This window comes from Aotus nancymaae, unplaced genomic scaffold (assembly GCF_030222135.1).
Source record: "Aotus nancymaae isolate 86718 unplaced genomic scaffold, 86718_ANA_hifiasm-v0.15.2.pri h1tg000040l, whole genome shotgun sequence".
Classification (NCBI taxonomy): Eukaryota; Metazoa; Chordata; class Mammalia; order Primates; family Aotidae; genus Aotus; species Aotus nancymaae.
In genome coordinates this window covers 7356902-7382770 of record NW_026988454.1, presented here as the reverse complement: position 1 = coordinate 7382770, position 25869 = coordinate 7356902, and the positions used below count along the sequence as shown (strand labels likewise).

Below are 25869 nucleotides of genomic sequence, written 5' to 3'. Positions count from 1 at the left end.
CTTTATGTTTTCATATATTTACATGTTACTAGTTAGCTTTTGTTTCAACTTGAAGAATTCCTTTTAGCATTTCTTTTTTTTTTTTTTTAAAGACAGAGTTTTGCTCTTGTTGCCCAGGCTGGATTGCAGTGGCACAATCTCGACTCACTGCAACCTTCACCTCTCTACCTCAGATGACCTGCCCACCTCGGCCTCCCAAAGTGCTGGGATTACTGGCATGAGCCATCACGCGCAGCCAGCCTTTGCATTTCTTTTAAGGGAGGTAATTCTAGCAGTGATGAACACCCCCAGCTCTTGTTTATCTGAGAAAACCTTTATCTCTCCATTTCTAAAGGACAGACTTTGTGTGTGTAGCATTCTTGGCTGATAATTTTATTCTTTCAGCACTTTGAATGTAACACTCCATTCTCTCCTATCCTGCAAAGTTAATGCTGAAAAGTTTGCTGATAGCTTATGAGAAGGAGAGCAGCTTGTATGTGATGAGTTACTTTTCTTTTGCTGCTTTCTAAATTTACTCTTTGCCTTTGACTTTTGCCAGTTTAATTATAATGTGGGATTTTTGAGCTTGAAATACCTGATGTCCATATTCCTTGCAAGGTTTTGGAAGTTTTCAGGCATTATTTATTTAAATAAGGTTTCTATTTCTCTCTCTCTTTCCTTCTAGGACTTCCATAATATGTATATTGTTTCCCTTTATAATGTCACATAAATCTTGTTGGCTTTCTTCCTTTTTTTCATTTTTTTTCTTTTTATCATCTGACTGGATAATTTTATTGACCTGTCTTCAAGTTTACAAATTTTTTCTTGTTTGATAAAGCCTGCTGCGGAAGCTCTCTGTTGCGTTTTTTTCCATTTCATTCATTGCATCCTGCAGCTTCAGAATTTCTGTTTAGTTTTTGTTGTATGATTTCTAACATTTTGTTGAAATTCTAATTTTGTTTATGAATTGTTTTTCTGATTTGTGTAGATTTATCTCTTCTTGTTCTCTTGCAGCTCACTGAGTTACCTTAAAAAATGATTATTTTGAATTATTTGTCTTACAGTTTATATATCTCCATTTCTTTCAGGTCAGTTACTAGAACTCTGTTAGTTACTTTTGGTGGTGCCACGTTTGCCTGCTTCTTCATGATCCATATAGCCTTGTGTTGATGTCTGTTCATTTGAAGGAGCAAACACTTCTTCCTGTCTTTACATACTGATTTCAGCAGGTAAAAACCCCCAGCCATGTCCTCAGACTGATGAGACTGCCTCCAGGATTGTAATTGAATGAGATTGGAGTCAGGTCACATGGATGCTACAAGGTTTTTAGTTGGATCCACTTGTTTCTGGAGGGTGCAGGCAGGCAGGCATGGTTACTGCTGAATCCCCAGGTGCATGGGACGGACTCTGGGACCGTGAAAAAGTAAGGCTGGAGCCAAGTTACAGAGATGTTTCTTGGTCTGCAGTTGAGTCCACAGATGGTGGGCCTGTTATCAGGGTAGACAGGTATGACTCCTGCTGAGTCCCTGAGTGGGCTCCCACCTGGTAGGGTGCCCCTGGAACTGTGGCAGAGCAGAGATGGAGCAAAGTCACAAAGCTGCTTCATGACTACAGTCAAGAGCAAGGTCAGCAGTCTTGTTACCAGAGGTGCTGAAGAGTTTAGGGTGCTCTTACAGTCCCTGGGCAGTCAGGCTTGCCTCCAGACCACCATTGAGTGGATCTGGAGCTGGACCACAGGGCTGCATCAAGATCCACAGTCAAGATTGAAGTCAGCAGGCCTACTCCCAGGGACACAGACAGGTGTCACTGCATTCCTGAGCAGGCAAGACTGACTCAAGACCTCAGGACGATGGTAGAGTGGGGCTGGAGCTGGTCACAGGCCTGCTTCAGGATCCACATGGGCAGCAGGTCTGTTACTGGGGGCACAGACAGGCATGGCTTATTAGATGGAGTTGGTTGCAGGTCTGCAGCCAAGTGGAGCTGGACCCAACTTCATAGGGGGATGGAGCTGTTGTGGTGTATAGCTAAGACCATATTCAGCAAGCCTGCTATTGGGGTGTAGATCTGCTTTCTCAAAGTACCTCTTCTCAGTCTTGGGCTTTACCGGGGTTTCGTAACCTCCTTCCTGGATCCTAGAGCTCCCACAAAGGCACTTTTGTCCATGAATGGCTGCCAAATTGTTGTTTGTGTTAAGGAGATGGAGGATGCAAGCTGGAGACCTCCTGTTCCACCGTATTATTGATTCCACTCCAATTTTTCTTTTGTTGCATGTGCTTTAACAAGAATCCTTTGTTAAATTCAAGGTCATGAAGATGAGCCCTATGTTTTCTTCTAAAAGTATTATGGTTTTGGCTCTTATATTTATGTTCTTTTGCATGTGGCTCTCCATTTGTCGCACCACCATTTGTGGAAAAGACTGTATTTCTCCATTGGCACCCCTGTTGAAAATCAATTGACTCAGTAGCCTTTAAATATCTTGCATGTCTATACATGTCTTAACTCTACCTTTATACCTAATTAACAGTTTGGCTGGGTAAATAGTTCATTTTTACTCAGAACTATTTTCTAGTTCCTGTGTCGCTGTTGAGATGTCTTATGCCATTCTCATTCTTTATGCTTTGCATGCAACCTGTATTTTCTCTCTAGTAATTTGTAGGACTTTTTTAATGCTAGTACTCTAATACTTCATTATGATACACATTAATGTGGGTTTGTTTTTTGAGTGGGCCATTTAGTTACACAAATTCATGTCCTTCAGTTCTAGAGATTTTTCTTCGTCTTCATTATAAACACACATATGCACACATGCATATACGTATGTTTCACTTTTAAATTGTTCATCTATGTAAATACACAGACATTATGACATCTCAGTGATATATATGCACACATTTTGACATTTACCCAAGAAAATGTGGATGTTATTTTATATAATCATGATACTCTTTCAACATACTTTTAAAAATTAAAAATAATTCCATAACATTATTTAATACCCTGTTTATGTTCTGGTATCTCTAATTGTCCTCAAAATGCCTGTAATAGTCATCATTGCTCTTTGCGTCAGGATCCAGTCCGTGATCACATACTACATCAGATTGTTGTGTCTCAATTCTTTCTTAATCTAGACTAGCCCTACACACACACACACACACACACACACACACACAAATACATACCCACACTTTCTCTCATTGTTCATTAAATTTGATTTTCCTGATTAGCAGGAATCGATGTTTTTTCTGTAGATTTCTTCCTACTAGTCTGTTGCAAACTTTTGTATTCTGACTTGTTTTTGTTTTGTTTTGTTTTTAGACACACAGAAGTTCTCTCTATGTTGCTCAGGCTGGTCTCAAACTCCTGGCTTCAGGTGATCCTCCTGCCTCAGTTTTCCACTTAGCTGGGATTATGGGCACAAGCCACCACATCCAGCTCTTTGTTAAAAAATATTACCTATCCCTCCAATGTTTCTTTTCCAAGTCATGATAAAAGCACCGAATGGAAGTGAACCAATGACAGGGCCCTCTGGCATGCCACCAGAAACCACTCTTCCAGTGGATGGTGATCTATCCAGAAAGAATTTGTGGATACAGTAATGTCACCTGCTATAATTTCACTTCATGATTCTGCTTTGTGCAAAGGCTAGCGTGAGCATACCTGTGCAGTGCCTTATTGGGACATGGATGTGCATTGCACCTGAAGCAGTGTCCTCATCTACCTGCTTACTCATCAGACTGAAAAAGACTACCATTCATTGTCTGGCTACAAGGCACCATGCATTTGCATACAATATATCTAAAGCCCATGGCACTCACTGAAATAAAGCATTGCTGCCACAATTTTAGAGGTGAGTGGAATGAAGCTGAGAGGTAGAGGAATGAGTTTAGGTTACAGTCTTACCTGACTCCAAAAACCATTCTCTTGCTATTCCTTCACACTGCTTCTCAGGAGCACCATGTCCTGATTTTTTTCTGAGTATTCAGCCTCCTATTTCCTTTCTAAGTGTTCAGCAAGACATTTGCCAGCCCAATTCTTAATTTCATTATCACCAGCAAAATGAATAATCAGAATTAATTAGTGAATGGTTTCTTCCTAGCATTCCTTTAAGAAACTTTCCTCTGCAATCTACGTGGGCACCAGCTTCAGCCCTTGACTTTAAATAACAGTCAGTAAGAAAGAATATAGAAGCCTAATAATAAAGGGTCTGGGTTTTTAATTACAAAAAAAAAAAAAAAAGATTTAAATTCAATCTCCTCCAAACATAGACACAAATATTTCACATGTGAAAATCTCAAAGACAGACAACTAATGATTACATTTATTTATTTAGAAATGGAGTCTGGCTCTGTCACCCAGGCTGAAGTGCAGTAGTGCAATCTCGGCTCACCGCAACCTCCTCCTCCTGTTTCAGCCTCCTGAGTAGCTGGGATTACAGGTGTGTGCCACCACACTCAGTTAAGTTTTTTTGTAATTTTAGTAGAGATGGGGTTTCACCATGTTGGTCAGGCTTGTCTTGAACTCCTGACCTAGTGGTCCACCTGCCTCAGCCTCCCAAAGTGCTGAGATTAAAAGTGTGAGCCACCGCGCCCAGCCTAATGATTACTTTTATGCAAATTCATGCGATACTAAAGAAATGCACAGTAGGTATAATCTCTATACTTTCCTTACCTTTCAGAAAATAACTTTAAAGAAAATAAGAATATTGTTTAGTATAGGAAACTCTGGCCAATAAGCTGAAATCTATACCTGCATCTAGAAGCCTCACCAGAGAGATGGCTAAGGCTATTTCCTAGTTCCCAAATCACCTTGGTGCCTATGCAGTCTCCTCATGGGTGGTAATCTGAGAAAGCTATAAAATCCCTTCTTCGATCCCTTCTGAGACATCACCGATTGGAGTGGCTCTTTTCTTTGGTTCAATTACATCAGAAAATAATTAAACATGTTGGAATGAATAAATAAGTCAACTTCCAACATTTTCCTTATTTTATTTACTTTTTGTTTTGAGACAGAGTCTCACTCTATTACCCAAGCTGGGGTACAGCCTCAACCCCCTAGGCTCAGGTGATCCCCCATCTCAGCCTCCCAAGTAGCTGGAACTATAGGCTTATGTCACCACACCTGGCTAATTTTTATGTTTTTTGTAGAGAAGGAGTTTTGCCATCTTGCTCAGTGTGGTCTTGAATGCCTAGGCTCAAGCCATCTGCCCCACTCAGCATGCCAAAGCTCTAGGATTACAGGCAAGAGCCACTATACCCAGCCTAACATTTTCAAATGCATAATTGAGAAGTATTTGTCTTTTGAAAACTTTACATTATAAATTATTTAGATAGAAATAAAAGGTTATTAGGAAACCAAAGATTAAAATGAAAGGCAATAAAATATTGGTTATTCTTCCATGTATTCATACAACTAATGTATATGGATTGTGCACTGTATCAGAGGCCCTGGGACAAAGCTAAAAGGAAGAAAAGGCAGGCATGGCCATAAGCCACACTGAGCTCACAGGTGAGTGGGGGTGATAGACAAGTACACAGGCAATGACTCTCTGTATGGGAAATCCACGGCGGGGAAGCAAGGGGTGGTGGGGTGTCCATAGGAGGCCTAACCCAGCATTGGTGGAGAGGGTCAGGAGAGGCTTCTGAGGTCATTTCTGTGCTGATATCAAGGAAGAATGAGTGAGAAAAGTTGGCTGAGGGCATGGGGATGGAAGGAATAATCTTTCAGGCAAAGGGAAGAGTATTTGTAAGATATTGAGCTATTGAAAGCCATGCACTTTGGAGGATATGAGCATAACTGATAGTGCCTTTGAGATGAGAATTGCCAAAATGTGAAGCCGGAGAAGTAAACCAAGATTAGACCTTTACAACATACCAGGGAGTAACACGGTGGATTGACATATCAGTGGGGTGATGCTGTGGGTAGGAGTTCAATTAGGAGGATGTTGAAATAATGCAGGTAGGGGCAAGGTGAGAATGACCTGAACCAGGATAATGGTGGTGAGTGTCTAGGGAAGCAGGTGGCCAGGAATGGACTTAGATGGATTGGATTGAGAAGTGGGGGTGGAGTGGCAGGCAAGTGATACAGAGAAATGGAGTACAGAACTCATGTTTCCGATTTGTGTAAAAGGTGATGATGTTCATTGATTAAAGAGAACACAGGAGGGGCAGGCGCCATGACTGATGCCTGTAATCCCAGCACTTTGGGAGGCCAAGGCAGGCAAATCAAGAGGTCAGGAGTTCGAGACCAGCCTGGCCAACATAGTGAAACCCCGTCTCTCCTGAAAATACAAAAATTAACCGGGCATGGTGGCGCATGCCTGTAGTTCCAGCTACTCAGGAGGCTGAGGCAGGAGAATCACTTGAACCCGGGAGGCGGAGGTTGCAGTGAGGCAAAATCCCACCATTGCACTCCAGCTTGGGTGACAGAATGAGACTTTGTCTCAAAAAAAAGGAAAAAGAAAAAGAAAAAAGAGAACACAGGAACAGCAACAGATGGCACGGAATGTGGGCAAGTCATGGGCTGGTTTACTGTTCAAGTGGAAACATACACGTAGTCTAAGGAATCTAAGTATGGAGTCCCCAGCACAGAGAGTCTTCTTGAAGCCACAGGAGTCCTTGCAGGGTGAGAAGGGAAGAGAGATCAAGGCACAATCCCTGAGGAACTCCAGCATCAAAGGAGGAGAGCTTCAGGAGACAAGGGAACATGGAGGAAGACATGGGCTTTTAGGGAGATAGTTAGTGGAGTGTATCACAGGCTCCACAATGAACAAATACATTAGCGCACAGAAAACATTCTTTCTGAGACTCAAACATGAGCCCACTGGTTTCTTGTTCAGCTACTCTATTCCTGGCATATAGATATAAAGGTTCATAAATAATCCTGGCCTGGGAACTTAAAATCTGTGTGATAAAGCCAAACACAGAAATAATCGCATCGGTGACCAAAACAGTGTATTCATTACAGAACCTGAAAGTGCTCATCACTTCGTGGAATTTTGGTTAAAATGTCTTATTACCCATGCACAGGTAGCCCCCTCCTGAGAGAGGCCCACCACAAGGGTAGCGGAGCCATAAAAGGTCTTTCACTTCCCAACGATGAGAATGAGAGGGTAGCCATTGGTGGAAGAGATGGTGGGCTTCCAGTGGGCCAAAAGATGAAAGAAGTGGTCAGTGATGTTCCAGGCTGGAGCAAGCCCATGCAGACACCTAGGAGATGAGGTTGCAGAAGAGAGAGCAGCCCAGGAATTCTGGAGAGGCGCCACACTCAGATACAGCCCAGCATGACCCAGGGACGGGAAGGGTGTGATTGAAAGTCCATAGAGAAAGCATGGGCCCCTCCTCCACTCACTGCTTCCCACAGAATTCCTGGCAACCAAGACACTCCTCCCACCGCCCCCAGGCAGGAGGGCAGAAATTTTATCTCTGCAGAAAGGGAAGCGAGACAGGCCTCTGGACACTGATATCTGGGGCTACCCCCAGGAAAATTAGAACACCCTTCCCAAGCATCTTAGGGACACATTTTGTTGGGACTGGTTTTTTTGTGGGTGGGAGACAGGCTTGGGAGCCGTATTCTGTGAGAGGATGGTGATTGGATGGTGTGGCCCAGCAACAAGTCGCATCACCAGAAGGAATGGGGTGCGCTGGGTTGATTGTCTGAAGCCTGCCAACAATGATTTTGAGTAGCAGTTCTATTAGAAAAACCATGAAATTATGTTATGTAAATTGCACCAAACGCATCGCCATTTAGGTAATTGCTTTATAACCAGCTCATGAGGTTAAAAAAAAAAAAAGAGTTAGGCCAGGTGCAGTGGCTCAAGCACTTTGGAAGGCCAAGGCGAGCGGATCAGGAGGTCAAGAGATCAAGACCATCCTAGCCAACACGGCGAAAACCTGTCTCTACATAAATTACAAAAAATTAGCTGGGCATGGTGGCAGGCGCGTATAATCCCAGCTACTCGGGAGGCTGATGCAGGAGAATCGCTTGAACCCAGGAGGCAGAGGTTTCAGTGAGCTGAGAGATCGGGCCACTGCACTTCAGCCTGGTAACAGAGCAAGATTCTGTCTCAAAAACAAAAAAAAAAAGAGGTCAACATTTAAAAGTTCCATTCATTGGGGTGATGTAGACCATAACTTTTGTCTGCCTTTTTTGGCTTCCTGTTTGCTTTTTGTTTTGGGATCTAATTTATTTGTAATTATTTGTCTTGTATGTAGTAACCATCACTTGCTCCCTAACCAATGAAAACAGAATTTCTTAACAAGTTAAGTCAGAGGCCATCTCTTCCTCATCCTTACCAAATTCTTTCTTTCCCAGTTGTAATTTGCTGCACCAGCTTCCTCCTCACCTCCCAATTCTCCTTCAGATATGCCTCCTCTACAGCATCACTTAAGATATTTTTTTGTTTTTTATTTAACATGAATAATGGAAGCACTGTGGTTTGTACACTTAAGATTTTTTATGAGAATTAGAAAGTATAGCAAATTATAAGTTTATTTTTCCTTAGAAAGTATAGCAAATTATAAGTTTATTTTTCCTTTCCCTATTGCTTGGGTAGAAAATCTCTCCATTTATTTTCTTTGAAACTATTTACAAGTGACTTCTTTAATCCCACTCCCCTAGCATACTGTGTTTATGTTATCTTTCTTTTATCACCAAACACTGAGCTGCCCATCAGGTGGATTCCTTACATAGATATTATTGACACTTCTTTTTTTTTCTTCTTTTTTTAATTGTACTTTAGGTTCTGGGGTACATGTGCAGATCATGCAGGATTGTTGCATAGGTACATACATGGCAGTGTGGTTTGCTGCCTCCATCCCCCCATCACCTATATCTGGCATTTCTCCCTATGTTATCTCTCCCCAACCTCCCCACCCCCTGCTGTCCCTCCCCTAGCCCCCCGCAACAGACCCCAGTGTGTGATGCTCCCCTCCCTATGTCTATGTGTTCTCATTGTTCAACACCCACCTATGAGTTAGAACATGCAATGTTTGATTTTCTGTTCTTGTATCAGTTTGCTGAGAATGATGGTTTCCAGATTCATCCATGTCCCTACAAAGGACACAAACTCATCATTTTTATGGCTGTATAGTATTCCATGGTGTATATGTATATGTATATGTGCCACATTTTCCTTGTCCAGTCTATCATCAATGGGCATTTGGGTTGGTTCCAGGTCTTTGCTGTTGTAAACAGTGCTGCAGTGAACATACGTGTATATGTGTCTTTATAATAGAATGATTTATAATCCTTTGGGTATATACCCAGTAATGGGATTACTGGGTCAAATGGTATTTCTATTTCTAGATCCTTGAGGAATCCCCACACTGTCTTCCACAATGGTTGAACTAATTTACACTCCCACCAACAGTGTAAAAGTGTTCCTGTTTCTCCACATCTTCTCCAGCATATGTTGTCTCCAGATTTTTTAATGATCACTATTCTAACTGGTGTGAGATGGTATCTCAATGTGGTTTTGATTTGCATTTCTCTAATGACCAGCGATGATGAACATTTTTTCATTATTGACGTTTCTTTTACCTTTACTGGACTGCTTCTCCATGCACTTTTTTGATAGTTATCCTGTCAAGGTTTTCTTTCAATCTATTTGACACAGTTTTTCCTTGTTGTTCTTGTGGTTGTTTGTGTTTCAAGATGGGTCTTGCTGTGTTGCCCAGACTGGAGTGCAGTAGGGCCATCATGGCCCACTGCAGCCTTGAACTCCTGGGCTCATGGAGTCCTCCCACCCCAGCCTCCCTGAGTAACTGGGACTACAGCCAAGTGGCACCATGCCCAGCTAAATTTTTTTTTTTTTTTTTTGGTAGAGATCACTTATGTTGCCCATGCTGGTCTTGAACTCCTCGCCTCAAGTTATATTCCTGCCTCGGGCTCCCAAAGTGTTGGGATTACAGGTGTGAGCCACCATGCCCAACCTTCCTGTGTTATTACAGGAAAGATCTTAGTAGTGAATAAAAAAAGACTTTAAGGTGCAATTGACAATAAGTTGGCCTTTGCCATTTAAATAAGGAAATTGAGGGCAACAAATCCTCTGAATGTGTACTGAAAATGCTGCTGGGGAATGGTTTATTAATTTTTAATTAAAGAGATCAGATCCAGGCAAGGTGGCTCACACCTGCAATCCTGGCAGTATGGGAATTCAAAGTGGGAGGATTGCTTGGATCCAGGAGACCAGCCTGGGCAATATAGTGAGACCTCTTCTCTGCAAAAAAAATCTTAAAAATTAGCTGACCATGGTGGCACACACCTGTAATCCCAGGGGAGGCTGAGGTGGGAGGATCCCTTGAACCTAGGAGTTCAAGGCTGCAGTGAGCTATGATCGCACCACTGCACTCCAGCCTGGGTGACAGAGCAAGACTTTGTCTCAAAAATAAATAAATAAATAAATAATAAAGAGATCGAAGGCATTACTACCGTAAAGTATTTGCTGTTGCCTTTTGGTGTCATTATAACTACCAGCATGCTTTGAATTTCAGAATTAACTGTGGCATTAAGTATATATTTGAGCAGCTATTAAAAATATATGTAATGATGATTGATATCTGTAATCCCAGCACTTTGGGAGGCCGAGGTGGGTGGCTCACTTGAGGTCAGGAGTTCAAGACCAGCCTGGCCAACATGGTGAAACCCAGTTTCTACTAAAAATACAAAAATTGCCCAGGTGTGATGGTACACACCTGTAATCCCAGCTTCTTGGGAACCTGAGGCAGGGGAATCGCTTGAGCACTCCAGCCTGGGTGATTGGAGTGAGACTACATCTCAAAAAAAAAAAAAAAACTATATGTAACCTATCAGATTTCTCAGAAATGCATTTTCCAAAGCAAAAGAAGAATTTTATTTGACTTGTTTATGTTCAAACTATGTTATCTTACATGCATCTACATGTCAAAGATTACTTACAACTGTGTCAATATGCCAATGCCCTGAAGAAAAAGAAAAATATTTACCAGTATTTCTAGGAAATGAGTGATATAGAACAACAGGATATTTTTGTTTTTTCACTCATATTTTTAATAAAACCATTTCCCCTTACATCACTAAAACTTTTTTCTAGTCAAAAAGAGAGAGAACTCAATATCACATGTGGAAACTACCTCAGAGTTTCCTATGCCTTATTTGTTCTTAGGAATCTAGACATTGTAAAAATTCAGAATATCCTCAGATTTTTGTTCTGTTTGGGTTTTGGCCTGGGGTTCTTCTGAGGCAGTGTCTTGTGTTACCACCCCGGCTGGAGTGCTGTGGTGCTATCATGGCTCACTGCAGCCTCCACCTCTTAGGCTCAAACAATCCTCCTACCTCAGCCTCCCAAGTCGCTGGAACCACAGGTGCACATCTCCATTCCCAGCTAATTTTTTGCATCGCCCAGACTGGTCTTGAACTCCTGAGCTCAAGCAGTCTACCAGCCTGGGCCTCTCAAAGTGCTGGGATTACAGGCATGAGCCACTGTGTGCCACCTATCCTCAATTTTTACCTTAATGATTTCAATGGTTATTGCCTAGTAGCTATGGAGCGAATTTGTATGTTTGCTAGATTGGGAATATAATTAGTGAAATCTAGAAGATACTTTTACAGTTGCTTTTGATGATGGTCTTTTGGCCAGTTACATTATTATTCAATGGTATCTTAATTTCAAGAAGAAGGTAGATTCACAGATATAGGACCAATTAAAGTGGAAAGGAATCACAGTCTGGTTTTTTTTACGAGACGTATGAGTAGAGATTCAACTTACACTGTTGTTAAACCTGCAATGTCACAGCCGTAGCCCTCCATTAATAATTTTTTTGCCTCTTAGCTTATTTTTATATTTCCTTTGAAGGAAAAATCCTAACAAAATTACAGAAAGGATTTCTTTTTATAATTTGATGATCTAGAAAAGTAACATATAAGCCCATTTTAGCTAAAATTATACTGAAAATACATCTTCACACACTTCATACCACAACTACAACATATATTTGCCTGAGTTCCTTTCCTCTCCACCCCGCAATTTCCTCAAAGCAAAAGGACCATCCCACTACAGAGTAAAACCGTAGGTAGATAGAAACAAAACAGCCAGGGAAGATCTAGAAATCCAGTTAGAGCCAGCGTAGCACAAGATAATCAGTCAATAAAAGAAGTCACATATTTAGGTTTTGCAAAATTTTTTTTTGTTTTTTGTGTTTTTTGTTTGTTTGTTTTTGAGACGGTGTCTCACTCTATCACCAGGCTGGAGTACAGTGGTGTGATCTGGGCTCACTGCAACCTCCGCCTCCTGGGTTCAAGCAATTCTCCTGCCTCAGCCTCCCAAGTAGCTGGGACTACAGGCACACACCACCACACTCAGCTCATTTTTGTGTTTTTAGTTTATACTGGGTTTTACCACGTTGGCCAGGATGGTCTTGATCTCTTGACCTCATGATCCGTCCGCCTCAGCCTCCCAAAGTGCTGGGATTACAGACATGAGCCACCACACCCGGCCTGCTAAACATTTTTAAATGCTTTTACTTTAGATATAAAAGGCCATACTCATTTTTCTAGATTATATCTTACATGTATTTTGAGGTTTTGCACTTATGAAACAAAACCATGATTTCCTATGTGTACAATTTCTTGAAAGCATTTCAATAGACATTTAAATTTTAGTTTTTATTAAAGAATTTCACCAAAGGCCTCTTTTTAAATCTGTGGTTTTTTTTAAGCTAAAGTTACTGTTTTCCAGCCACGCGGTACAACACACAGGCACCTCTGGGCATGTGCACCCAAATGCACAACACATAGCCTCAGTGTTATGGGCAGAAAGCTTATTCACCAAAGACCTATTTTTAGATGAGTGCTGTGCCAAACTATACTGTTTCTTTTTTTTTTTTTTTAGGTTAAGAGCAATATTTCATTTAAAAAACGTTTTTAAAAATGTGTTCAAGCTTTCTTGGGAATAATCCAACTGTTTTGCTAAACCTTTGCCTTTTTTCAAGAGTGCAGACGTACAAAGAGTATATTCAATTTGTTACATAAAAGAATACTCAAAGAAGACTGAAGCTACCTCCAGTTAGCAAGTTCTTTGCCATTCAGGTAACAATTCATCACAGTTTGACAAGGTCACTTTTTAAATTTAGGCTTAAAAACGAAGGTAGAAATAGCTCTGGGCAGAGAGGAAAGATTCACATGGATGTATATAATGTGTTGTGATTTGATATTTTACCCCACACTCATATTATAAATAAACATGACTGGAATACAGTATAAAAATCCTCCAAATAGTCACTGTGCTAAAACTAAGCATGTGTGCTATATTAAGAGAAGTGGTATATACGGTACTTTTCATGATAAAATGCTCATTTTCCTTTTCCCTGTCAAAGAAAAAAAGACTTTATGAACTTCTTCATAGTGATTGTATAGTTTGTAATTTGATGTTCAAATTACACGTGGTTGGAGAAGTGCGGTCAATTTTCATTTACAAACTTTGTAGATTATATGTAGGTAGTTTGCTCTCTTTGGCAATCATTTAAAATCTGGCTGGCCTCTGCTTTCTGGCCGACACTTCTTGGGATTTCTCTCCTCCCAAAGATCTCTTTAAATTTCCCTAGAGTGTTTGCAAAAAGAACTGCCTTTAAAGATAGGCAAACCTACTTACGAGAAAGGAGCAATTGCCTGGGGTATTTGAAGCTAATGTGTGTTGTTTTGGCAACCTGCTATTTTGAATGATGACATGACCAGGCAGTGTGTCATTCACGGAACCAGCCCAGGTGCCAGTCTCCTGCCAGTTTGTTTACCTCCAACTCCTCCAGAAACAAGTTAAATGATGACTCAGGCCTGGTGTTGTGCTATATTTTAGCATTTGAAGTGATTCAACAGAGTATCTATTGATTTTATATTTTCTTTGTAATGAAACCTCATCATGTTTTTAAAATATAGACAAATTTATATATTATCACCTACCTTGTTGAAATCAGCAACTTTCAGGAAGCTTAAAACAGTGATTCCTTTTTGGGAGTCCCCTTTTGGGAAACCAAAACCCCATTATTTTACTTCCTCGTATACTAATATCACATTCATTTGGGATGGGAATTCACCACATGTAATACCAGCAACAGCCCTTCTTTCATTAAACCAATGTGTCCTGACCTCCTGTTCTATATCAGAAGCATGCCGAGGGTGAGGCATGCGAAGATGAAGGAGGTGGTCCCTGTCCTCCAGGAGGTCAAAAACTAAGAAGGGAAAAAAAAGTGAAGGAGGGAAACTAAGCCATAGAGAAATGATTATAATACAGTTTAGAATATGCAAATGTTAGTGTGTGCACAGGGTTTTCTGAGAACACAGAGAAGCTTGGTCTGGGTGGGGCAGGCAGGGAAGGCTTCCTAAGCGAAGATATCTGAATTGAGTCAAAGGGGATGAGCACCAGCATGTGGCCAACCAAGCAGGGGGAAAGATACGTGTGGGAAGCAGATGATACTGGCAGGGGACAGGCCCAGGTGAAACGACAGCAAATGCACTAACGAGCATGACGCGCCCAAGGACCTGTAAGTAGTTTGGCCCTGTTGGCACACGGAGTGATAGGTAGGGAGGGGCAAGCAGGGGAGTTGGAAAAGTAGGCAGGGCTACTGGTGCGTAAAGGCTTTGGGGCTTTCATCAACTTGGACTTCATCTTTAGCCCCTAGGAAACCATCAAAAGTCTTAAAGCAGGGGAGTCATGTGGTCAGAGGTACTTTTAGGTGGATCAGTACGTAGAGGACAGAAATGAAGAGAGCAGGACTGGACCCTGGAGAAGAGCTCAGAGACTCTTCTAGTAGTCAAGATGTGGGAGGAACTAGATGGTTTTAGGAGTGGAAGGGGAGACAGCCTCCAGGAAATACAACCTTCAGATCAGCAGAACTTGTTGAGTGATGAGATACGAGGGGCGAAGGAGCAAGAGAAGCCAGGAGTGACTCGAAGCACTTGAGCTCAGGAGACTGATGGCTGGAGAGACAGGAGCAGGGAGCAGCTTCTGTTTTGAGAGCAGACGATGGGGAGGCTTTCCTTCCACCTGCCAGCCCAGCACACACATACACACACACACAACTGACAGCTTTGTCTTGCTCCCATAATGTGCCATGCTGTCCCCACAAGAACATTGTAGCACTTCATTTTAATTACTTGCTTAATTGTCTGTCTTCCTCACTGGACTGTAAGCTAACTGATGACATGAATTGTGTTTGTCTTCATTGTTCACTCCCAGAGTCAGCAGACTGCCTGGCACACAGTAGGCATCACTAAATACGTATTAAAGGACTGTGTTCCATTTCAGATCATAATTAAGAATCAGCCATACATTTTCAGTTAGCTTTTTGCAGTATTTTTATGACAGCCCCACTGGAGTTATTTAATAAAGAGACTGGAGCTGCACATGCCAGTGACCTTCGGTTCCAGCACCCACTCTGCCTTTGCCAGATTTGTAATCCCTCCTGGGTGTCCTTTCTCCATGAGTATAGCTAGGTGTTTGCACAGGTATGCCTGCTGAGGTCCTGCCCAGTCCTGATGTTATGCAAGAGGGAACACATTTTACAGGATGGTCAAAAAGAGAAAAACAGTAATACCTTTTTTGTGGTTTGAAGGTTTGTCCCCTCTAAAATTCATGTTGAAATTTAATTGCCATTGTAACAGTATTGAGTTAAGAGTTGATTAGGCATTTCCCCATGGGGACTTTGATGCCTTTAAAAAGGGCTATCAGGAGTGGGTTCTCTCTCTTGGCTCTTCCCCTGCTTCTGCCATTTGAAGGACAGCTTTCCTCCCCTCTGGAGGAAGCAGTGTTCAAGGCACCGTCATGGAAGTGGAGACCAGGCCTTCACCAGACACAGAACCTGCTGGTGCCTTCACCTTGGACTTCCAGGCTTCCAGAACTGTAAGAAATAAAATTCTGCTCTTTATAAATTACCCAGTCTCGGGTATTCTGTTATAGCAGCACAAAGGAGACTTAAGAAAACATTAAGCACTTTATTGAGTCAAAAACAGAAAACTTAGAAAAACAGAAAGCCCGGACTCTGAGTATCATTTCCATTAACTGTTTCCCGATGTTTTGGATGTGTACAGACTCACTAATTCACAAATAAATCCATTTGAGGCCAGTCACGATGGCTCAGGCCTGTAATCCCAGCACTTTGGGAGGCAGAGGCAGGCAGATCACCTGAGGTCAGGAGTTTGAGACCAGCCTGGCCAACATGGTGGGCCACCTCTGCTAAAAATACAAAAAATTGGCTGGGCATAATGGTGGGCGCCTGTAGTCCCAGCTATTCAGGAGGCTGAGGCAGGAGAATCACTTGAACCAGGGAAGCAGAGGTTGAAGTGAGCCACGATTGCTCCATTGCACTCCAGCCTGGACAACAAGAGTGAAACTCCAGCATGGGAAACAAGAGCAAAGCTCAAAAAATTATATAAAATAAATAAAAATTAATAAATACATCCATTCAAGAGGGGCATTTGCTGTGTTTTCCATGTGCACTCCATTGTCTTCCAACCCCAGTGGTTGAACAAGGTAAGAAGTGGGTCAAAAGAAGACGTCAGCATCCAGGGTGTGCTCTGTGAGTGCCTGCGTGCTCCCCAAAGCAGCTCCGTGTGTGCTGCAAGCTCTCTTTTGTTCCCAGTCCCTGTCCGTCGCTAAAAAGTCTTGCATTCATTCTGCTTCTAAATGGTTTCCCTTTTTTGCAAAGCATCATTTATACCCCCAGAGAAAAGAATGTGAGCTCAGAGGCGTCTTTGTCCAAAGAAATTTTGAAGGCAGATTCCTTGAGCTCTCGAGACATTCCACAGACAGTAGTTCCTTTCCTCATGGGTGGATGTATTTAACTCTGGCAGGAACCTTTCACATATTTTTTCCATAGTTCCTTTTATCGTGATTTCCTGGGAACATTTCAGTGTTGAAAATGTAAGTAGAAATGAAAGTATGCGATATTCTTGCTGGGTTTCAAACAAACGAGAAACTTTTGTTTTACATTTTTTGACAATAACTTTCTTATGAAAACTGGGAATGTCTTGCTTACATGGAAAATGTGTTATGAAATAATGTTTACAGATTACATTTTTGTGAATCAAATCCTACTAGGCGGGATGGTTAAAGGAATTTGTGGTGTTCTTTGTTTTACGGTAAAAGTGTATTTTATAGGGCAGTCTCTTAACTTGGCTGTGTGCCAATCCTATACGTGATTACATCAGAACAACTGCTTCCCCTGACCCTGACCCAAGTCATGGCTGCTTTTCCACCTTGATTACCATTAGGGTCTCCTCACTAGCCCCTTAATTCCACCCTTGCTTTTAGTACATCATCCTTAGTGATCCCTTTAAAACATAAATACCTTTTAAAACTTAACTTCTCTATTCAGAACGCTCCAACAGCCCTCCATTTCCTTCAGGGTGGAATCCAAAGTTCCTACAATTGCACTCACCTTTTTCACCCAGCAATCCCACTAGTGGGTATATACCCAAAGGATTATAAACCATTGTATTATAAAGATACACGCACATATACGTTTATTGCAGCGCCATTCACAATAGCGAAGACATGGAACCAACCCAAATCCCCATCAATGATAGACTGAATAAAGAAAATGTGGCACGTATACACCATGGAATACTATGCAGCCCTAAAAAGGAATGAGATCATATCCTTTGCAGGAACACAGCTGAAGCTGGAAGCCATCATCCTCAGTACACTAACACAGGAACAGAAAACCAAACACCACACGTTCTCACTCATAAGTGGGAGCTGAACAATGAACACGTGGATACAGGGAGGGGAACAATGTACACTGGGGCCTGTTGGTAAGGGACGAGAGGAGGGAGAGCATCAGTACAAAGAGCTAATGCATGTGGGGCTTGATACCTAGGTGACGGGTTCACAGGTGCAGCAAACCACCATGGCACACGTTTACCTATGTAACAAACCTGCACATTCTGCATGTGTATCCTGGAACTTAAAGTAAAATAAAAATAAAAATAAACACACAGACACTGGCTGTTCCCTCCACCCAGAATGCCTTCCCCACATACCCACGTGGCCATTCCCCTCGTCTCTTTCAAGACTTGCCTCAACTTTCACCTTTCCAGGAAGGCCTGCTGTGACCAGTCCGTGTAAAATTGCAGTCTCCCCTTGCCACTTCCTCCTGTTTCCCTGCTCTGATTTTGGGGCTTACCTCCTTCTAATACACTATCATGTATTTGCTTACTTGTGCTTATCATCCTCATCACTAGAATGTCAACTAAATGAAGACAGAACTGTTTCCTGTTTGGGTGGCTGCTGTATCTGCAGTGCCTAGCCTGGTGCCAGGACAGAAAAGAAACTCAAAACATTTATTAAATGAATGAGCGAATGAGTTCATTGGCTGTTTTTCATGTGTAATCTAAACAGAAGCAAATTCTAATTTTCTGTATAGTTTAAGACTACAAGAAGGGTAAAGTCTATTAATGTGTGTATTTTGAAAACTAGTTTTTGTAAGCCAGGCATAGTGGCTCACCCTTGTAATCCCAGCACTTTGGGAGGCCAAGGTGGGTGGATCACCTGAGCTCAGGAGTTCAAGAACAGCCTGGGCAACATGGCGAAACCCTGTCTCCACCAAAAATACGAAAAATTAGCTGGGCATAGTGGTGTGTGCCTACGGGCTCAGCTACTCAGGAGGCCGAGGTGGGAGGATCACTTGAGCCTGGGAGGCGGAGGTTGCAGTGAGCCGTGATTGCACCACTGCACTCCAGGCTGGGTGACAAAGCAAGGACCAATCTCAAAATAAAAACTAGAGAGAGCTAACTTTCTTTCTTTCCTTCCTTCCTTTCTTCCTTCCTCCCTCCCTTCCTTTCTGTCTTTCTTTCTTTCTCTTTCTTTCCTTCCTTCCTTCCTTCCTTTTCTTTCTTTCCCTCTCTCTCTCTTTCTTTCTTTCTTCTTTCTCTTTCTTCTCCAGGATTTTCTAAACCTGGGGAGGTATAAGACACATTAGCCAGGGGGTGGGGAGTCGGGGAGAGATAGCATGGGGAGAAATGCCACATATAGGTGAAGGGGAGGAAGGCAGCAAATCACACTGCCACGTATACACCTATGCAACAATCTTGCATGATTTTCACATGTACCCCAAAACCTAAAATACAATAATAAAAAAAAAAAGACATAGTAGCAAGAAAGCCCGACTTAGGGCTTGCTCAAAGCATTTGACCACTCTCAGTTTTTGTCTCAGTAAAATTTGTGTAATGATAGCTGCTATTGTTGTGAGGATTAGAGATGATGTACGTGACGTGCCTGACCCACCTCGATGACTACTACTTAAATAACTTTATGTCATTCTTTGGATCTGTCCTCAGCAGTCCTAGCAACTTAAGACATCTGGAGAGCAAACAAGCAAGCAAGCAAGCAAACAACTCCTGCTTCCTTCAGGGAGCACTTTGCCCGCCACACCCTTAGGGGTTCTTTTAGAGACTGCGTACTGAGGACATCAAAGCCGTGCACCACCCTGCACTTAGGGAGAAACAGTGAGTCACGGACCAGGTCCTCTCCCTTTGCCCAGGATAAAGCAATTGCTTCCTTCTGTAGACTTCGCGCGGCTCGCATTTTGCATCTGTGGGCTTTTGATGTATTTGAGTCTTTTCCCTGTATCATTATCCCATGATAAGGGAAATAGACAAGGCAGCTACAGATACTCTCAGCAACAGGCTCTAAACGACTTGCCTGTGGCCACAGGGTGTCCTGAACTTCAAGTGCCCATTTTTACAAGTATTTGACTCTCTGTTTTCTGCCAGGTGCTGTTCTAGGCACTGAGAAGAAAGTAACGTCTCGGTTCTCATGGAACATACGTTCTAGGGGAGGGAAAAGGGACAAGAAGCAAATGCAAGGAAATATGAAACATGTCAGGTACACAGAAGAATGATGGAGGGTGACGGGCTGCAGGTTTGCGGGGGATTGGTATTTGACAGAGGGAAAGCAGGTAAAGCCTTGCTGAGATGATGGCATTTGGGAGGAGACTGAAGGGTGTTGCCATGCAGATGCGGCAAGGGCACGGGCAAGGCCCCTGAGGCAGGACCATGCCTGCTGAAGCACAGCAGGGAGGCCAAAGAGTGGGTAGGTGGCAGGGAGTCGGGAGAGGTGGTCAGAGAGCACGCAGAGGATCAGGGCTTGCCTGGCTCTCTAGGCGATCATAAGGTTGGATTTTTACTGTGAGTGAGATCAGACAGGAAACTCTAAGGGCTTTAAGACGGGGAGTTACACGATCTGACCTACCTGTAATCAGAATCATCTAACTGAGGTCACCCAGACAGGAGGGAGCCAAGCGGAACCAGGGAGAGCAGCTTGCAACGGGGGCAGCCGGGAGGTGTTGGCCACTGAGACTAGGCCTGTGGCTGTGGGGTGTTGAGAAGTGGTTCGACCCTGGCCATCTCTTGCAGGTAAAACTGGAAGATTTTGCTGAAAGATTGAACATGGCATTTCAGAGAAATAGAGATTTTTAACGACAAACTCTTGAGTTTTTGGCTGGAGCAACTGGAATAATGAGGTTGCCATGAACCAAAAAGAGAGACTGTAGGTGGAGCAGGTTTTTGTGCATTTTGTCTGTCTCATCGTTTCTTCAAGAGGTGTAGGTGAAAGCAGGAATTAAGCTTGGGGCATGTGAAGTTTATTAGCTAGCCAAGGGGAGATGCCTCACAGGCATGCTGGTAAGGTGCTGGTAGGATCCCAGGGCCTCATCTGGTATTGGGATGCATCAGTGTGTAGAGTGTAGAGGCTGCTCACACCCATGAATGTAGAAGAAATCATCTCGAAAGTGGTGTAAACAAGGAAGCAGCCAGAGGCTGCAGCAAGGTCGGACTTTAGCATTGCTGATTAGGGGAGGGAAGGAACCAGCACAGGAAACTGACAAGTTGTGACCTGTGGCAGGAGGAGAGCTCTTTATTTTCAGGTTATGACTTTAAAAAAATTTTTATTTATAGAAATATATAGAAACAGAAAAACTGCTGATAATCCCATCCTCCAGAGGCATTTTTTTCTCATGTATTTGAGGCCATATTATGTATATGTATTTTGGGCATGTGGAACCTTCTTTTATAAACATAATATATCCCTTGGTCATTGAAAGCACTATGCAAACATTGTTTTTAGTGACTGGACTGCATATGCTATACATGATACATGATAATTTATTTGATTTTTCCTCTTCTGCTGTATCTAAGTTCCCAAATGTTTCCTATTATATATAGTGTTGATAATCACTTCCAAGCTCTCACTGGAAGTTGGTTGTTTAGGATAGCTAGCTAGTAGTGATGGAAATCAAAGGGAGTCAAGGGTGCAAACCTTTAGAGCACTTGCTACGTATCACCAAACTCCTTTGGGAAAGTTTGTATGAATATACACACCCACCCAAAATGCAGGAGGTACGCCTTCTTACCACTCTCTGTTGGCTTTGAATATCATCAGTTGTGTTGAAATGTTTATTTCTTCTTATTAAAGCAATATTTTTATTGAAAATTTGAAAAATCAGAAGTGCACAGAGAATTTTTAAGCAAACAATAGAAACAACAGTCTTTTAATACTTTTGGTGTTTTTTTATGAATTAGAATCATACCTTCTGTGTTTACACACACTATATATATGCACATGTATTTATTTCTGAATTTTACATTACTTGGTGAAGCATTTTCCATATCATTAAATATAATTCCCAAACATGGCTTTTAATGACCCTGTCATCTTTCGTTTCATTGGAGTGCTGTTGCTTATTTGCTATCCTCTGATTGTCTGGTGTTTATATTAATTTTTAGTATCATAAATAATGCTTATATTCAAATCATTATATGCATCATTTGATTCTTCAATGTAAGCTCCTAGAACTGGAGTTACAAGATCAAAAATGAAACTATATTAGAAATTTTCCCCCAGAAAGACTATACTAATTTTTGCTGCTACCAACATTGTGAAAAAGGAGCGTGTGTGTCCTGTGGCCCTTCCCACACTGTGTGTCAGTCATTTTTCAATTCTTTTTTGATAGTGGAGTAGAAATAGTTTATCAATGATATTTGCCTTTTTTTCATGAGCTAATTATGGATTACAAAAGTATGGCTTTTGTTCATGTCTTTCATCAATTTATCTGCTGGAGTCTTGTATTATTCTTAGTTATCTGGCAAAGCCAATCACACATTAAGCGTATTGATGTTATGCCATATTTGGGGTAAATATTGCCCCCACTTATTTGCATTGATTTTATAATGACATTATATAATCTATAAAGTTTTAACATCTTATGTAGTGACATTTATCAATATTTTTCTTTTCTTTTAATTTTAGAAAATTCTTTGCCATCTGAAAGTAATATACATCTATATATTTATAAACTATAACTCAAGATTTCTTTTAACTGTTTTAAAAGTTAGGTCTTTCTATGTATGGCTAAAGGTAACACCCTAAACTGCCTTTTTTCCCTAGAAGTAACCAAATTTACTCACATAGGCCAGGAATTTCTATGACATATTCCAAATTCAGCTTCTCACTGAACGCTTGCAGAACAAGGCGACAGAAATAGTAAGCGACCTATCTGAACAGTTCTAATAGTTTGGGGTTTTGTTTGGGCATCAGTCAGCATATCACAGGCTATGCCACAGTCATCAGCAGGTCACATCTCTTCTACACCTTGCCAGGAAGTGACACCCCTCATTTCTACCAGTAACCCGTGGGCCAGAGCTGGTAACATGGCCCTACCTAATTGCAGGGGCCTGGGGAAGGCAGAGAAGCCAATGGAATAGTTTGGGAGCATCACCCCCCTGTTTTCTGTCATTTGCTGTCTTGTTGGCCCTGAGAGCGCAGAGTAAGGTTTTTCCATACGTGTTTTCAAATGTTTGCGAATAGCAATGATATTGCCCTTCCCTGCATATACCTATTGCCATGCACATACAAACTCCGAGTCCTTGGTGGTATTCTGATATTCTGGAAGACAAACCTCTACTATTTTGATCATTCATTCTTTCTATGATGCAGTTTCGCATTTCCTTGCCATCCTGGCAGCCCCTTTCTGCATGCCTTGTCACTTATTAATACCCAAAATATCTTGTGATTAAAACAGAGATGTGTATTATACTTACTTTTCCATTTCATTAGCTTTTTGTCTTATATTCTTGAAGGCAGAGCCTTTAGCTTCTTCTCCTTGATAGCCCCTTCACACCACACCTTCCTATCCAGCTAGCACAAGGCTTGACTAGTAGCTTCTCTGTTTGCCAAATGAATTGTACATCAGTAGTTTCCATTGACTCGGGACCGTGATTCTCACCGATACAAGAAGCCATATCCTAGAGCCATTACCAAAAGGCAATTCATGCAGCTACTCTAATTGCTTTCTGTTATAATCTGCTCAAGTCATACCATTACATACCATATCTGTACTTCAGCTTCTCAGGGCTTCCTGCTGCTACATGTTTTCCTACTGGGTCTTGATGAATCACTAGAGTGTGAAAAAGTAGACAACCTAGAAAAGCAATGTCGCCAAACTGACAGTGATTGTGAAAATCTTGAAGTCTCTGCTGATTTAGAATGAGGAAGAAGAAGGGACTTTTTAAGACTATTTCTCCAAATCCTCATACTATTTTTAGACAGGAAAATTTGCCTTGATCAGTCTTGTATTCTTGAACAAAAAGCCTTCTTTCTTTGCCTCCCTCCCCTACAGGGAGCTTCATTGTTCCCACAGAGGCAGATGGTGATGGTGGACCAGAGGGGTCTGCAAGGGCCAGACTTCTTCACGATGCTTCTGCCAGGAAAATTTGCCCTGGTGACATTTGAGAGTGTTTACAGGACAGTGTAAAGTTGGCTTCTGTACTACCCAGTTATCTGTGTCTTATTTATGTTCCAAATCTATTTAAAATGCTAGGCATTTAAAAAATACTTGCATCTTACCGTACTTAAAATACTTGCATCTTACAACCCATGATAAGTGCTGTGCTAAAAATCCATGTGATAACTAGTCATTACATGTATATTAAATCCTGGTTGGGACCCAGAGACACAGTTCTAACGCTTAGCCTAGATTCAAACTTTCACGGGGACACCTAAATATATTGAAGCTTAAGCTTAAATTTTTCCTTTAACCTACCTACTAGTTTCCAAATACACATTCATCTACTCGTCATCGTCTAACTTCCTTCATTATCATGACTGAATGCTAGGTGTCTATTTCTCAAAAGAGTGAGATTATCATTATGCCTCTCTTGAAACTGGTGAAGTCAAACTCATGTCAAACTGCCATTCATGAAATGCACACTAAATGCATCTTTAAAACCCAACAGTTCTATGCAGTACCCTAAAGGTATTTTCAAACATTATTTCCAAAACACTTTTTTGTTCCAAGTAATGCGAGTAGGCCTAGCAATTAACTAATTTCCAGTCAAGCCTGAAATATCAAAGGTTAGTCCTCAGAGATGGTGGTGTGCGAAAGAATGGGAGCTCTTGTTTGAAAATTCAGCTGTGTTGATTTTACAATCCAGGACTGGAAACTGGCCAAAAGACTTTATTAACCTTCTTTTCAGTCTTCCCTAAGAATTCTCTCATATCTAGGATGCCAATTACACTCCACAAATCCATGCTCATTTTGTGGTGCGAGTTAACTGCGGTGGGTAGAGGTTTGGGACTGAAAGAGTCAGTTTTAACCCAAGGACGGGGCATCTTTTCCCCTGGCATCTCAGTCAAGTTTGGGGACGCTGGGGGCTCGTAGGATACCCCAAAGAAGAAGAAGTTCCAACACATATTTATTCTTTGAGGGTTGGCTGGTGGCTTGATGCTCACTGTAGCCTGGTTTTCATCCAGTCTCTGTTGACTGTCCTGACCCTCCTTTTAGGTCCTGCTACTCTTGACTCAGAGGCCGAAATCTTTACTGCTCTCTCAACTGTACTTTTGCCTCTGCATTCTTTACCTCTGGGCCTTTCTATCCTCAGGCCCTGAGACTCTCTCCCTGGATATGTCCCAGCTCTGAGGATGGGATCTGCAGAGCCGCACTCCCTGGGTTTAAAAACTCCTGCTCTCATCACTCAGGCACATTGCAGAGAAAATCCAGATGCAATGCGTTTATGGTATGATATGTGCCAATTTGAATATACTTCAAGAAGAGGAACATGAACAGTTTAAAGTGCAAAAACTGAAATTTGTCCAGAAATAGATGTTAGCAAGCTTTACATGTAAATTCAAGATATATGAAAATGGTGACGATATTTTGTACGGACAGTGACCTCTGCACAGAAATTTTTTTGTAGCACAGCAATGAGCCCAGATTTCAAATAGAGAGGAAGCTGGGATGATACAGAATAGAAACCTGTCAATCTTTAAAAAGTAACCTATTCCCCATTCCCCATAAAAAAATGTAGTCATGTACATTCATTTCTCTCTAGTAGTATTCATTTTGGTAAAGACTCTGTTCATGTTGCCATAATTAAAAGTCTACATATTGAGTTGTAAGATGCAACTTCCATAAAAGCCATCTATCAAAATGTCTGAAACATCTAAAATGTTGATATAATTGAAACCCCTCTTCAGTGCTGGCCAAACACACGTTTCCCCTCCCTTAACATCTAATACACCATCGTGTAGCTATGTTTCAAGTTTAGGATTACAAGGCCTAGTAGAGTCAAGATACCACCGAGAAACAGCCAACTCTGGTCTTCTCTGGATTCGTCAATTATTTTAAAAATAACTGTTAACTACATAACTGGAATGCTTTAAAAAAAGAAAAAAGAAACATTGCGTCAGATTGACTGGTTATTTGGGATACAATACTCTTCACATGGTGGAAGATAATAAAAAATGATCATAAAGCTTACCTGCTCACAAATTCTAAATAACTCAGGTAGATACTCTCTGCCTCAAGGAGGTGAGGCATAACTCTCCATGCTGCAAATGCAGATCGCTCATTATATAGTAATTTCCTT

The 25869-nt window shown here is 41.7% G+C and overlaps 1 long non-coding RNA gene across 2 annotated transcripts in view; it reads left to right on the top strand.

Moving 5' to 3' along the window:
* Positions 1-25869, top strand: part of LOC135268273 (uncharacterized) — a 58261-nt gene that overhangs the window by 8047 nt on the left and 24345 nt on the right. Inside the window, exon 1 of one of the 2 annotated variants that reach the window (XR_010336541.1) lies at positions 19363-19452. The exons of the other annotated variant lie outside the window; for it this stretch is intronic. This is a non-coding gene — a long non-coding RNA (uncharacterized LOC135268273). Of the gene's footprint in view, positions 1-19362; positions 19453-25869 lie in introns of those variants that run through there. 2 annotated transcript variants of the gene reach the window in all.